This window comes from Protomyctophum parallelum (assembly GCF_964188405.1).
Source record: "Protomyctophum parallelum genome assembly, chromosome: 15".
NCBI lineage: Eukaryota > Metazoa > Chordata > Actinopteri > Myctophiformes > Myctophidae > Protomyctophum > Protomyctophum parallelum.
This window is the reverse complement of record NC_139710.1, coordinates 2,398,910-2,410,141: the sequence shown is the minus strand read 5'-3', so window position 1 is coordinate 2,410,141 and position 11,232 is coordinate 2,398,910.

Below are 11,232 nucleotides of genomic sequence, written 5' to 3'. Positions count from 1 at the left end.
AACAAAACAATAAAAACAATATATAAAAAATGAAATAAAAACTCCAATATAGTCAATATTCATAGATCATGGTCACAAACATCGTCCAGACAAGACAGGTTGGGCAGTCAGGCGACAGTTATACAGGTTCAATCAGGGGCACAAGTGTAAGGCGGTTGATCACTGATAGCCTTATCGATCGATTAACCAGTTAGTTTACATTAGACATAGTGAAGTCACGAAACTATCAAATAATGAATGTTCAGATGTTTTCTTGCAGTCAATGTTCAGTTCCTGCGTCACTCAAGTGTGAACCAATAATGTTCAAATGCAATATGACGCACAAAGAATGTTCAGGCACGCAACCCCAATATCAGACATAATGAATGTTCCCCACCTCAAATAAAAGAACCAGTCAGTCAAAACGTCAGGCAGTCACGGTCAGAGCGCTGTGGAATCCCTTACTCCCAATCTTCCGCCGTAGTCTGAAAACCCACCTTTTCAGACTCCATCGTGGCCCATAGCACTTACCCTACCCCCTTAGATAGCACTTTTGTAGACTTAAGGCTCATATATAGTCTGGATATTCGGTGGTGGGGTGACCACCGAACTACGACATGATGTCACGAGCCGCAGTGAAGAGCAAACCACCGCCACCGCTCCAGCACTTCTCTCTGTTTTTACTCACCACCGCTCAACGTTATTTCAGCTCCGCTGGTCAGCTCACCACCGGAGCGGTGGTCAGCTCATCACCGAAAATCCAGACTATGAATGAGCCTTCAGATAGCATTTGATACAGACGTATAGCATGTTATGAAGACAGCACTATAATTGCATTGTATGTAGTCATAGCACATCATAGTACTTATGTATAGCATAGCATAGTATAGTATATATGTATAGTTTCATTATATAGATATTCCACTGTTACGTTCTTAGCTTACGCATGTTTCATGATGAATGCTTTTATGTGATGTATTCCCATGCTTTTTTGTTCTTGCTTAATGTAAGTCACTCTGGATTAAGAGCGTCTGCTAAATGCCTAAATTGTAAATTGACAGTTGATGCAGGTTGGCGTTTCTTCATGGAAACCTTCTGGGATGAAACCGGGCGTCGGACGAGCAGCCACGCTCCGTTGGGGAAATTACTACAACTCACTTCTTGGATTGTGTGAGTGTCGACTAACCCACAGCGGGCTACAAACTACAGAACGTTTGTCTCTCACAAGCCAGACGTAGGCTACACACGGACGCCAGCAGCGGACAGCTGAGCTGACAGCTGACAACAGCAGACCGTTCCGTTCATTCATTCTCGCTCTCGTAGTGCGCGGGCATGTGACGTAGGGTAGTGTTAAAGGCGCAGAGCGCCACAGTGTGTGTGTTTGTCTGTGCGCGCATGAGTGTGTGTGTGTGTGTGTCTGTGCTCGCATGTGTGTGTGTGTGTGTGTGTGTGTGTACCTGGCCTGTCAGTCTATGTTGGCCACTCGGAGGCTCTCCCAGCGTGAGTTGAGGAAGTTCATCTGCTCCCTGATCTCCTCCTCCTCCTCTGTGAGGTTGCCCTGGGCGTCAGCTGGCAAGAAAAAAATACAAAAGGTTAAGGAGGTTCTGGGTCATTCCATCTTCCACCTGGGAACACTCTGGCTGAATTAAAGACACACACAAGCTCGTAGCACGGCACTACGAGCTTGTAGGTCTGCTAAATTTTTTTTTATCGCGAAAATGTGGCACAACTCTTTTCAGATAGTATAGGACCTGACTAAGATATGTATGCACTTCATTTAGGAGAGAATATTGCAACTGTTCTTGACTAATATGAACCCCGCAAACAACTTGGGAACTGTGAACAATTCTCTATCCGGGGCGAAATACCCGAAAATGACCACGCCATTTTAAAAATGGCCGCTACTTCAAACATGGCTCTATCTTCTAAACCGTTGGAGCTGCAGATTTTCTGAGGTGCTCAAAATGTTCAGAATACTCATGTTTGTTGAATCCGTGCCTGAGCCAGCAACCCTCTGGGTCATCATAGTGGCCAAATCCAATATGGCCGCCAGTCCGCCACTTGAAAAAGGTTGTCCAGAACTTTTGAACCAGATCAGCTATGAATGCAAACTTGGTGTCTAAATCATGTTTTTTGACAATTAGAAACATTTTGGAATGATCATCTTTATGACTGGGTGCGGCTGAACGTCTATTTTGCATATTTCAAAGATGGCGACTATCTGACAATTAGTTTTACTTTGACATTCTTTGCAAACTTGGTGTCTATTTTGTGCTTTTTGAGCATTAGAAACACATTGGAATGCTCATATTTATGATTAAATCCATCTAGAGCACTCTTATTTGCTTATTACAAATACTGTATGGCCAAGATTAAAAAATATACGTTTCATCCATATGTGAGTGTAGAGTTGATCAAATTGGAGAAAAACAACCTGTATACATTATATAGAAACAATAGAATAGCATAATAATAATAACATCATGTTAAATTATGCTGAACATTAGTCAGGTGTATAAAATTGTAACCACACACACACACACACACACACACACACACACACACACACACACACACACACACACACACACACACACACACACACACATATATATGGAGGTGCAAATGATTCCAGCTTTGCAGAATTTTCTTTGTGTCCACTAGGCCTTTCATGACTGTTGCAGCCTCAGTGGAGGAGGATGGTGCAAGCTTTACTGGCATCTACAAAATGAGTCCAGTAAGGTCTTAGCCATGGAGTCAGTGACCAGCCCAATGTACTGAAACGTTGGGATGTAGTGGCCTTTAGACAAGCTGAATCAAGTAGAATTGGGTAGGAGGAATGGACTTGCGACCATTTGTTTGACCAACATCAGCCTTCCCTGACTATGGGAAAAGGAGTGCAGGAATCTCACATAAACCCTGGTCACTCTCACCTTGGAGCCTGAAAAGATCATGTCCAAAGATTGGCCAGAATATGTAGGCAAGTGTGTTTGTCTTATTATGTAATGTCATCCCCCCAGGTACAAACACTGGGCACCCCTGTCATAGAGGGACTGAGAAAGCCACTGTATGGCTTCATCTACTTTGCTATGGCTACAACTCTTGCTGTATATGACGATGACCATACGGCAATCTTTGGACATGGAAATCAGAGTTGATCTTTTCAGGCTCCAAGTCCAAGGTGAGAGTGACTCACTCCTTTTCACATAGTCAGGGAAGGCTGATGTTGGTCAAACAAATTGTAGCAAGTCCCTTGAGAACCTTCCTCCTACCCAAGCTACATTGATCCAGCTTGTCAAAAGGCCACTACATTCCAAATGTCAGTACATTGGGCTGGTCACTGACTCCATGACTAAGGGCGCTTTCACACCCAAAGTTCGCTTAGAAGGTCCGGATCAAGGACCAAGGACCAAATATTAGCATTTTGATTTTGGTCCGTTTGGTGTTCACACTGGACTTTGTAAAGCGTACCAAATATGTAAACAAATGACACGTGGACATGTTAAGCGAACCAAATAGTGAGGGGGAAAAGAACATGAGGGGAAATCACTGTCTACAATTTTTGGGGCAACCTTCAGTCACACAGAGAGAGAAGAGAACAGCAACATGACAGGCAGCAACAACTTGCTATTGCATTCATTCTTATTAATTATTTTATTAGCCAAATAAGAGCAACAGATGAACAGAGGAGCAGGTGTTTGAACAATAATGTGCTTGCTGCTGAATGCTGATGCATAAATTCACGGAGACGTATAGCCTACAACAAGGTATCCCCGATAAAAAGGACTTTTCTTCCATGTGTGCACCTTCACCCATGTTATTTCTGCGCATCAAATCGGCGCCGCGGCGGGCATTTCCATGTCATCTTATGGTTTGGTCAGTTGGTTATTGAGCTTCAAGTCAGAACAGTTCCGCTGCAGCTAATTGAGTTGACCTAGTTTTACGTCTTTTGCTATAGTGATGTAATCAATTAATCATTTGGGACCACCTGTGTATAGCTTATTTAACATTGCCTTTTTCTCGATACCTGCGGCCTGCGCGACATGGATGATTTTAAATATTTCTCTGTCTCTGCGTCTCTCCCATATAAATATATGGGTCTCTCCCCCAGTCCCCTCATGTGCGTGCGCGCCCACGCGCCCACGCGCCCACACACACACACACACACACACACACACACACACACACACACACACACACACACACACACACACACACACACACACACACACACACAAAAAAGAGGGGACACGAGTTGAAAGAGAAACTCGCATGAAGACTCATGCTTCGCAGATTCGCATGCTTTGTCATAACTTTGCGTGGCGGCGGCCGGCGCATGCTTAAAATAAACAGATCTACAAGCTTACATCGTGTGCCATACCGTACACCATTCCATGTCGATAACTTGTACATTTTGCGCATGTGAACCTCGTATGCTGCGCTGCGCCTCGACATATACTGTATGCGTCTACTATTAAAATCAGACTGTCAGCTGTCATATGATCCCCGTAAAAAAAATACATGCTTTTATAACTATAATTATTAATGCAGCCTCACAACTGCCGACGCCCGACGGCTATTTTGCCTATCGTCCTGTATTTGGTCCTCTATAAAGTCCGAATGCATTCACACCAGTAACGAAGCGCACCGTGGTTCGTTTGGAAGCGAACCGAGTCCGGCCTTTTTTAGCGGACCATGGTTCGTTTCTTTGATCCGCACCAGAGTTCGTATGCACGTTCACACCAACCGAACCAAAGGGGTAAGCGGACCATGGTTCGTTTTAAACGAACCAAACATGTCCGGTGTGAAAGCGCCCTAAGACTTGGGAACTTTACTGGACCCATCTTGTAGATGCCAGCCAGTAAAGCTCCTCCACTTAGGCTGCAACAGTCATGTAGGCCTATTGGACGCAGAGAATTATGCAAAGCTGGAATCCTTTGTACCTCGATATATAGAAGTTGTATGATCAGGACCAAAAAAAAGTCTTCTCCGTGAGGACTCTAAAGGGCGGAGCGCATGGTGTTACGGAATGCATGGTGTGTGTGTGTGTGTGTCTGCGCTCGCATTTCCAATTTAAACACTGTTAAAATGTGATACCTTTGACAAATGCTCAGCATAAATTATTAAGCTATTATTATTATGCTCTTATTCTATTGTGTCAATAAAAGTCTGTACACATGTATGTTTTAGTGTTGGAATACAATTTCTATTGTAATACTATTCCTTAATGATATTTCTATTTCTATGGAATACTATTACTAATTGGAATACTATTTCAATACATTTGATTTATTACCATGTGTTTGTCCTTCCCTTGGCCAAATTACATTTATATATGTACATTATTGCTGTGTGTATTGTACAGGAGGATTGACATACTGTGTATCAGGAGGTCCAGGTTCATTAGTGAAGTTAGGAGGATGTTGTAAAGACCAGTCACTCTTCACAGACAGAAGGCTGGGAGTTGGAGACTCACACAACATACATGGAATGTGCATATTCCATATACATAGTATTCCAACAACAAGTGTTGCTATTTCTATGGAATACTATTCCTACTTGGAATACTATTTCAATACATTTGATGTATTACCATGTGTTGTTCTTGCTTACTGTAAATCACTCTGGATTAAGAGTGTCTGATAAATGACTACATTGTAAATATTCTTCAACGGTGCAATGGAATGATTTTCCCAGATAAAGATCTCTAAGCTCCTTTAAAACACCTTTAAAACAGCTCTAGTCTCATGTTGCCAGACTTACGTCATACAGGAGCAACGGAAGCTCGCGCTGATCACGAGTCAAATATAAATGCTTCCGTCATACAGTCTGGAGAAACGGAAGCTCTGATCATGAGTCAAATATAAATGCTTCCGTCATACAGTCTGGAGCAACGGAAGCTCTGATCACGAGTCAAATATAAATGCTTCCGTCATACAGTCTGGAGCAACGGAGGAACTGTCATGAGTAAAATATAAATGCTTCCGTCATACAGTCTGGAGCAACGGAGGAGCTGTCATGAGTAAAATATACAGTGGAAGTGGAGCCTCCTCCCCACTTCCATTTCGTCTTTACAGTCACGCAAATTCATCCTAAAATAAATAGAAAACATCTAACCATATATAGCTTGTTGCTTAGCAGAAAAGGAAATTAAAATAATAATTGTAAAGATATTTTATAATGTATTTTCATGAACGGAAATAGCAGCTTCCTTACTCGGATTTTGGAGGTGTAGTTCCAGACTCTATATAGCATTCTGAGATTGTGGAATAGTTTTGTTATCTTTTTGTGATGTTTTTCTTGTCTCCTGCCCCCCTTTCCCAAAAGGAGGGGGGCAGGTGTTTTGTTTGTGTCTGTTTTGTATTGTAGCTCCCCTTCCCCCAAGAGGCCCACAACGGAAACAAGACTAACGGCTTTCTTGTGACTCAATCCTTTTGAATGTATTTCCAATAAAGTAATCAAACAATCAATCAATCAATGTACAGAAGGATTGACATACTGTGTATCAGGAGGTCCAGGTTCATTAGTGAAGTTAGGAGGATGTTGTAATAATAATAATAATAATAAAACTTTATTTGTATAGCACCTTTCATGACATGAAATGCAGCTCAAAGTGCTTTACAGAACAATGGAGAATAAAAGAAAAGCAAGGCAACGACATTAAAAAACAAGCAGGACATGAAAAAAAAAATATATATCAATTAAAGGCAATGTTGTAGAAGTGGGTCTTGAGCTGAGCTTTAAAAATGTCTACAGAGGCTGCCTGACGAAGGTACAGTGGGAGCTTGTTCCAAGCCGACGGCCCGTAGAAGCAAAAAGCTGCTTCCCCGTATTTTTTAGTTGCCATTTTTTTGGGCAAAGCGAGCAAGCCGGCGGTGGAAGACCTTAGGGGGCGGTTTGGGACATAATTAGGCAGGCAGTCGTGTAGGTAGGAAGGTGCGAGACCATTGAGAGCTTTATAGACAAGTAAAATAATTTTAAAATCAATCCTAAAAACAACCGGAAGCCAGTGCAGTGATGCCAAAACAGGAGTAATATGTTCTCTCATCTTAGTTCTAGTTAAAACTCTGGCTGCTGCATTTTGGACAAGTTGTAATCTGTCAGTTGTTTTCTTAGGCAGTCCTGAAAAAAGTGCATTGCAGTAATCAAGCCGAGAAAAAACAAAGGCGTGGATTAGCGTTTTTGCATCGTCCAAGGACAAATAGGCTCTGATTCGTGCAATATTTCTAAGGTGAAAAAAGGCAATCTTGGTGACATGATTAATGTGTGAATTAAAGTTCAATTCAGAATCAATAATAACCCCCAGGTTCTTTACTGTAGGCTACTGTTAGTTTCTACAGTTAGGTTGCCAAGTCTGCTTATTATTGATTCTTTCTGCTCACTAGAACCGATTATGAGAACTTCTGTCTTATCCTCATTTAGCTTGAGAAAGTTCTCACTCATCCAACATTTGATGCTAGACAGGCAGGTCAACAGCGGGTCTAAAGCACAGGGATCATCTGGAGCCACAGAAAGATATAGTTGGGTATCATCAGCATAGAAATGAAAATTGACTCCGTGATTGGTAATGAGTTCGCCCAATGGCAGTATATGTACAAGGAGAAAAGCAGAGGGCCAAGAATCGAGCCCTGTGGAATACCAGAACTGATGTCATGTTTGTCTGAGTCAAACTTGGCTAGATTGACAAAGTAACTTCTGTTTGATAGGTAGGAGGAAAACCAGGACAGGGCCGTACCAGACAGGCCTATCCAGTGCTCCAGACGCTGTATTAAAATTGAATGGTCAATTGTGTCAAATGCAGCCGTTAGATCTAGAAGTAAGATAACGGATACATGTTTCTTGTCAGCAGACACCCTAAGATCATTCATTACTTTTACAAGTGCTGTTTCTGTGCTGTGACCTTTCCTAAAGCCAGATTGGAATTTATTGTGGACATTATTGTTCTGTAGAAACACATCCAATTGATGGAAGATGCATTTTTCTAAAACCTTGCCCAGAAAGGGTAGATTTGAAATGAGTCAATAGTTACCCAAAACAGCGGGATCAAGATTGTGTTTCTTGAGTAGGGGCCTAACTACAGCAGTCTTCAGTGAGTCTGGGAAGACGCCTGATTGTAGAGAGCTGTTTGCAATTTTTAGGATATCTCCAATCACACTGTCTAAGACCTCTTTGAGAAAGGTGGTGGGAATTGTATCCAATGAACAGGAGGATGATGTCATCTGTGATATGGTTTTGCGGAGTTCGTCTTCATCAATTGCGCAGAACGATAATAGGAGAGATCTACCCTGGGACCATTAGCTGCTGTTTGAAGGTTTGCACTAGCAGCAGCACCATTCATAATATCAGCTCTAATGTTAAAAATGTTGTTGTCAAAAAAGCATGCAAACTCATTACACTTAGCTTTAGAGGCCGGGAATGACTGCTTGTAGGACTGGGGGGGGGGGGGGTGGTTAAAAGTCGTTCAATGGTAGAGAATAGGACTCTGGCATTTTTCTTGTTCTCATCCTTGGACTGCCAGTCCCAATTTTTTTGTTTGGGTAACAAATTGGCATATTTTTAATTCATCGTTTTAACATACAAGAAAGATGAAAAGATGTTTTTTCATTTTTTTTTCATTGATAGTGTATTCTCTCGATTCGCCACCAGATGGCGGGAAAGCACCATTACGCTGATTTTGTCCAAAATAGACGAATCTTCCTAAGTCACTTCCGGTTCAACGATCAACAACATCCTGTAGTATTTTGACCCTAGTCAATAGCTTGGCTGGTCCGGATTGCTAAGCTAATGCTATATTTTTCATAACTAAGTCAAATTAACCTCAAATCAACCCCAAAAGATCGCAAAATATCACATTTTTTACAGCGACGCACATAGAGACGGCGCGCGTGCACGATAGCGCACGATCACGCGGATTTCGGCCGTTTTTTGGTAAATTACATCCAAAAATATTAATATTAGCGAAAAAATATTATTTTTTGCTCTTTTGACCCCCCGATAACTGATATTGATTGTCATTCCGTTTATTCCGTTAACGGGAGGTTTAGATTTTTAGATTAATTCCGTTTTTTCCGTGAATTATAGGCCAAGGGTTAATAATGCCAGAGAAATATGCCTGCCTTGCTAGACGCAGGGCTTTGTTATAGGCGACTGTTGACTTTTTAAGAATCTCTAGGTGGATGGTGAGTTTATTTTTTCTCCAAGCTCGCTCAGCTCTATGACATTCTTGCTTCAGTGAGCGTGTATGCTCGTTTATCCAGGGTGTTACTCTGGTGTTATGTTTCTTTTTTGTTTTTTTATGGTATATTCAGTGATGTTTTTCTCTAGATCAGAGACAGTCATATTAAAACACAGCAAATAGTGGTCTGATAGCTCAGGCCTTTCAATAGTCCTTTCCACAGTGATGTTCAGCCCTCTAGAAATCACCAGGTCCAGAGTGTGCCCATGTTTATGTGTAGGCCCAACAACATGTTGGATAAACTCAAAGGAGTGCAATAACTCTAAGAAACCCATAGCCACAGCATCTGTAGCATCATCCAGGTGAAGATTAAGATCACCTGAGATAAGAGTTCTGTCATAGTTCGTGGAGCAGATAGATAAAAGTTCTGATATTTCTGTTAGAAATGTTGCTTTACTGCATTTTGGCGGGCGATAAATGCTAATCATTGGCATAGAGGATTGACCAAGTAGTATAGTGGCTTGGTATTCAAAGGATGTAAAGCTGCCAAGGGTCAGAGCCTTGAATTTTAACGTGTCTGAAAAAATTATTGCCAGTCCACCTCCTTTCTTAGCTTCGCGAACAGAGTGAATTAAACTGTAGTTTGCGGGACAGGCTGGCGCTAGGAGAACAGCTCCATCCGAGCCAAGCCATGTCTCTGTTAGAAAGATTATATCTAGCTTCTCTTTGCAGATTATATCATTTACAGAGGAGGACTTATTTGTTAGTGACCTGATGTTAAACAAGGCAAGTTTAAGCTTGTTATCACATTTTTGGGGGCTGTGATGCCTGAGAGGTACAGTAACCAAACAGCATTCTCTCTCCAGACCACTCCTTGTGTTGGACACTTTATTTGAAATAACAGTAGAGATGTTGTGAACCTCAACCTGTGCAGTGATTGAAACACCAGGCTTTCTAGAAGCATGGGGTCCATACATGTTTGTTGCTGCGCATAATGGACCCTGTTCATATCAGTTATCAAATGTATTTTCTAGGCTATCTGGAGCTGGGCTTAACATATGGGACGCCGTCAGTCTGTGACATCGTCTGGTAAGGGGGGTCGACTTTATTCCAATGTTTATCAGGTCCACCATGCCCGGGGTGAATGAGAGGAGACGTATTGGTGAGGGAGTTAGAAATTCTTCCAATCGACTGTCATTGATGGACCTCTCGGTGGCCTCAGTATCTTCTCCACCAGGGGACGCTGTGACTTCATGCTCTGTGATTTCTTCTCCACCAGGGGACGTTGTGACTTCATGCTCTGTGATTTCTTCTCCACCAGGGGACGCTGTGACTTTATGCTCTGTGATTTCTTCTCCACCAGGGGACGTTGTGACTTCATGCTCTGTGATTTCTTCTCCACCAGGGGACGTTGTGACTTCATGCTCTGTGATTTCTTCTCCACCAGGGGACGTTGTGACTTCATGCTCTGTGATTTCTTCTCCACCAGGGGACGCTGTGACTTCATGCTCTGAGATTTCTTCTCCACCAGGGGACGCTGTGACTTTATGCTCTGTGATTTCTTCTCCACCAGGGGACGCTGTGACTTCATGCTCTGAGATTTCTTCTCCACCAGGGGACGCTGTGACTTTATGCTCTGAGATTTCTTCTCCACCAGGGGACGCTGTGACTTCATGCTCTGAGATTTCTTCTCCACCAGGGGACGCTGTGACTTCATGCTCTGAGATTTCTTCTCCACCAGGGGACGCTGTGACTTCATGCTCTGAGATTTCTTCTCCACCATCATTATGTGTCGTTCTATCAAAGTGAGCAGGGGTGAGGTGGGTTCTGGGAGTAAGGCCAAGTAGTAACCTGACCAGTTTGTTATAGAAGGATTAACATACTGTGTATCTGGAGGTCCAGGTTCATTACTGAAGTCAGGAGGATTTTCTGTAGACCGGTCACTCTTCACAGACAGAAGGCTGGGAGTTGGAGACTCTGCTCTGTGGTGGAGACTCCTGGAATGATAAACATGTTTACTACAATCATCATGTGAATGCATATTTCAAGATTCTATATTTTTGACATCACATTATACA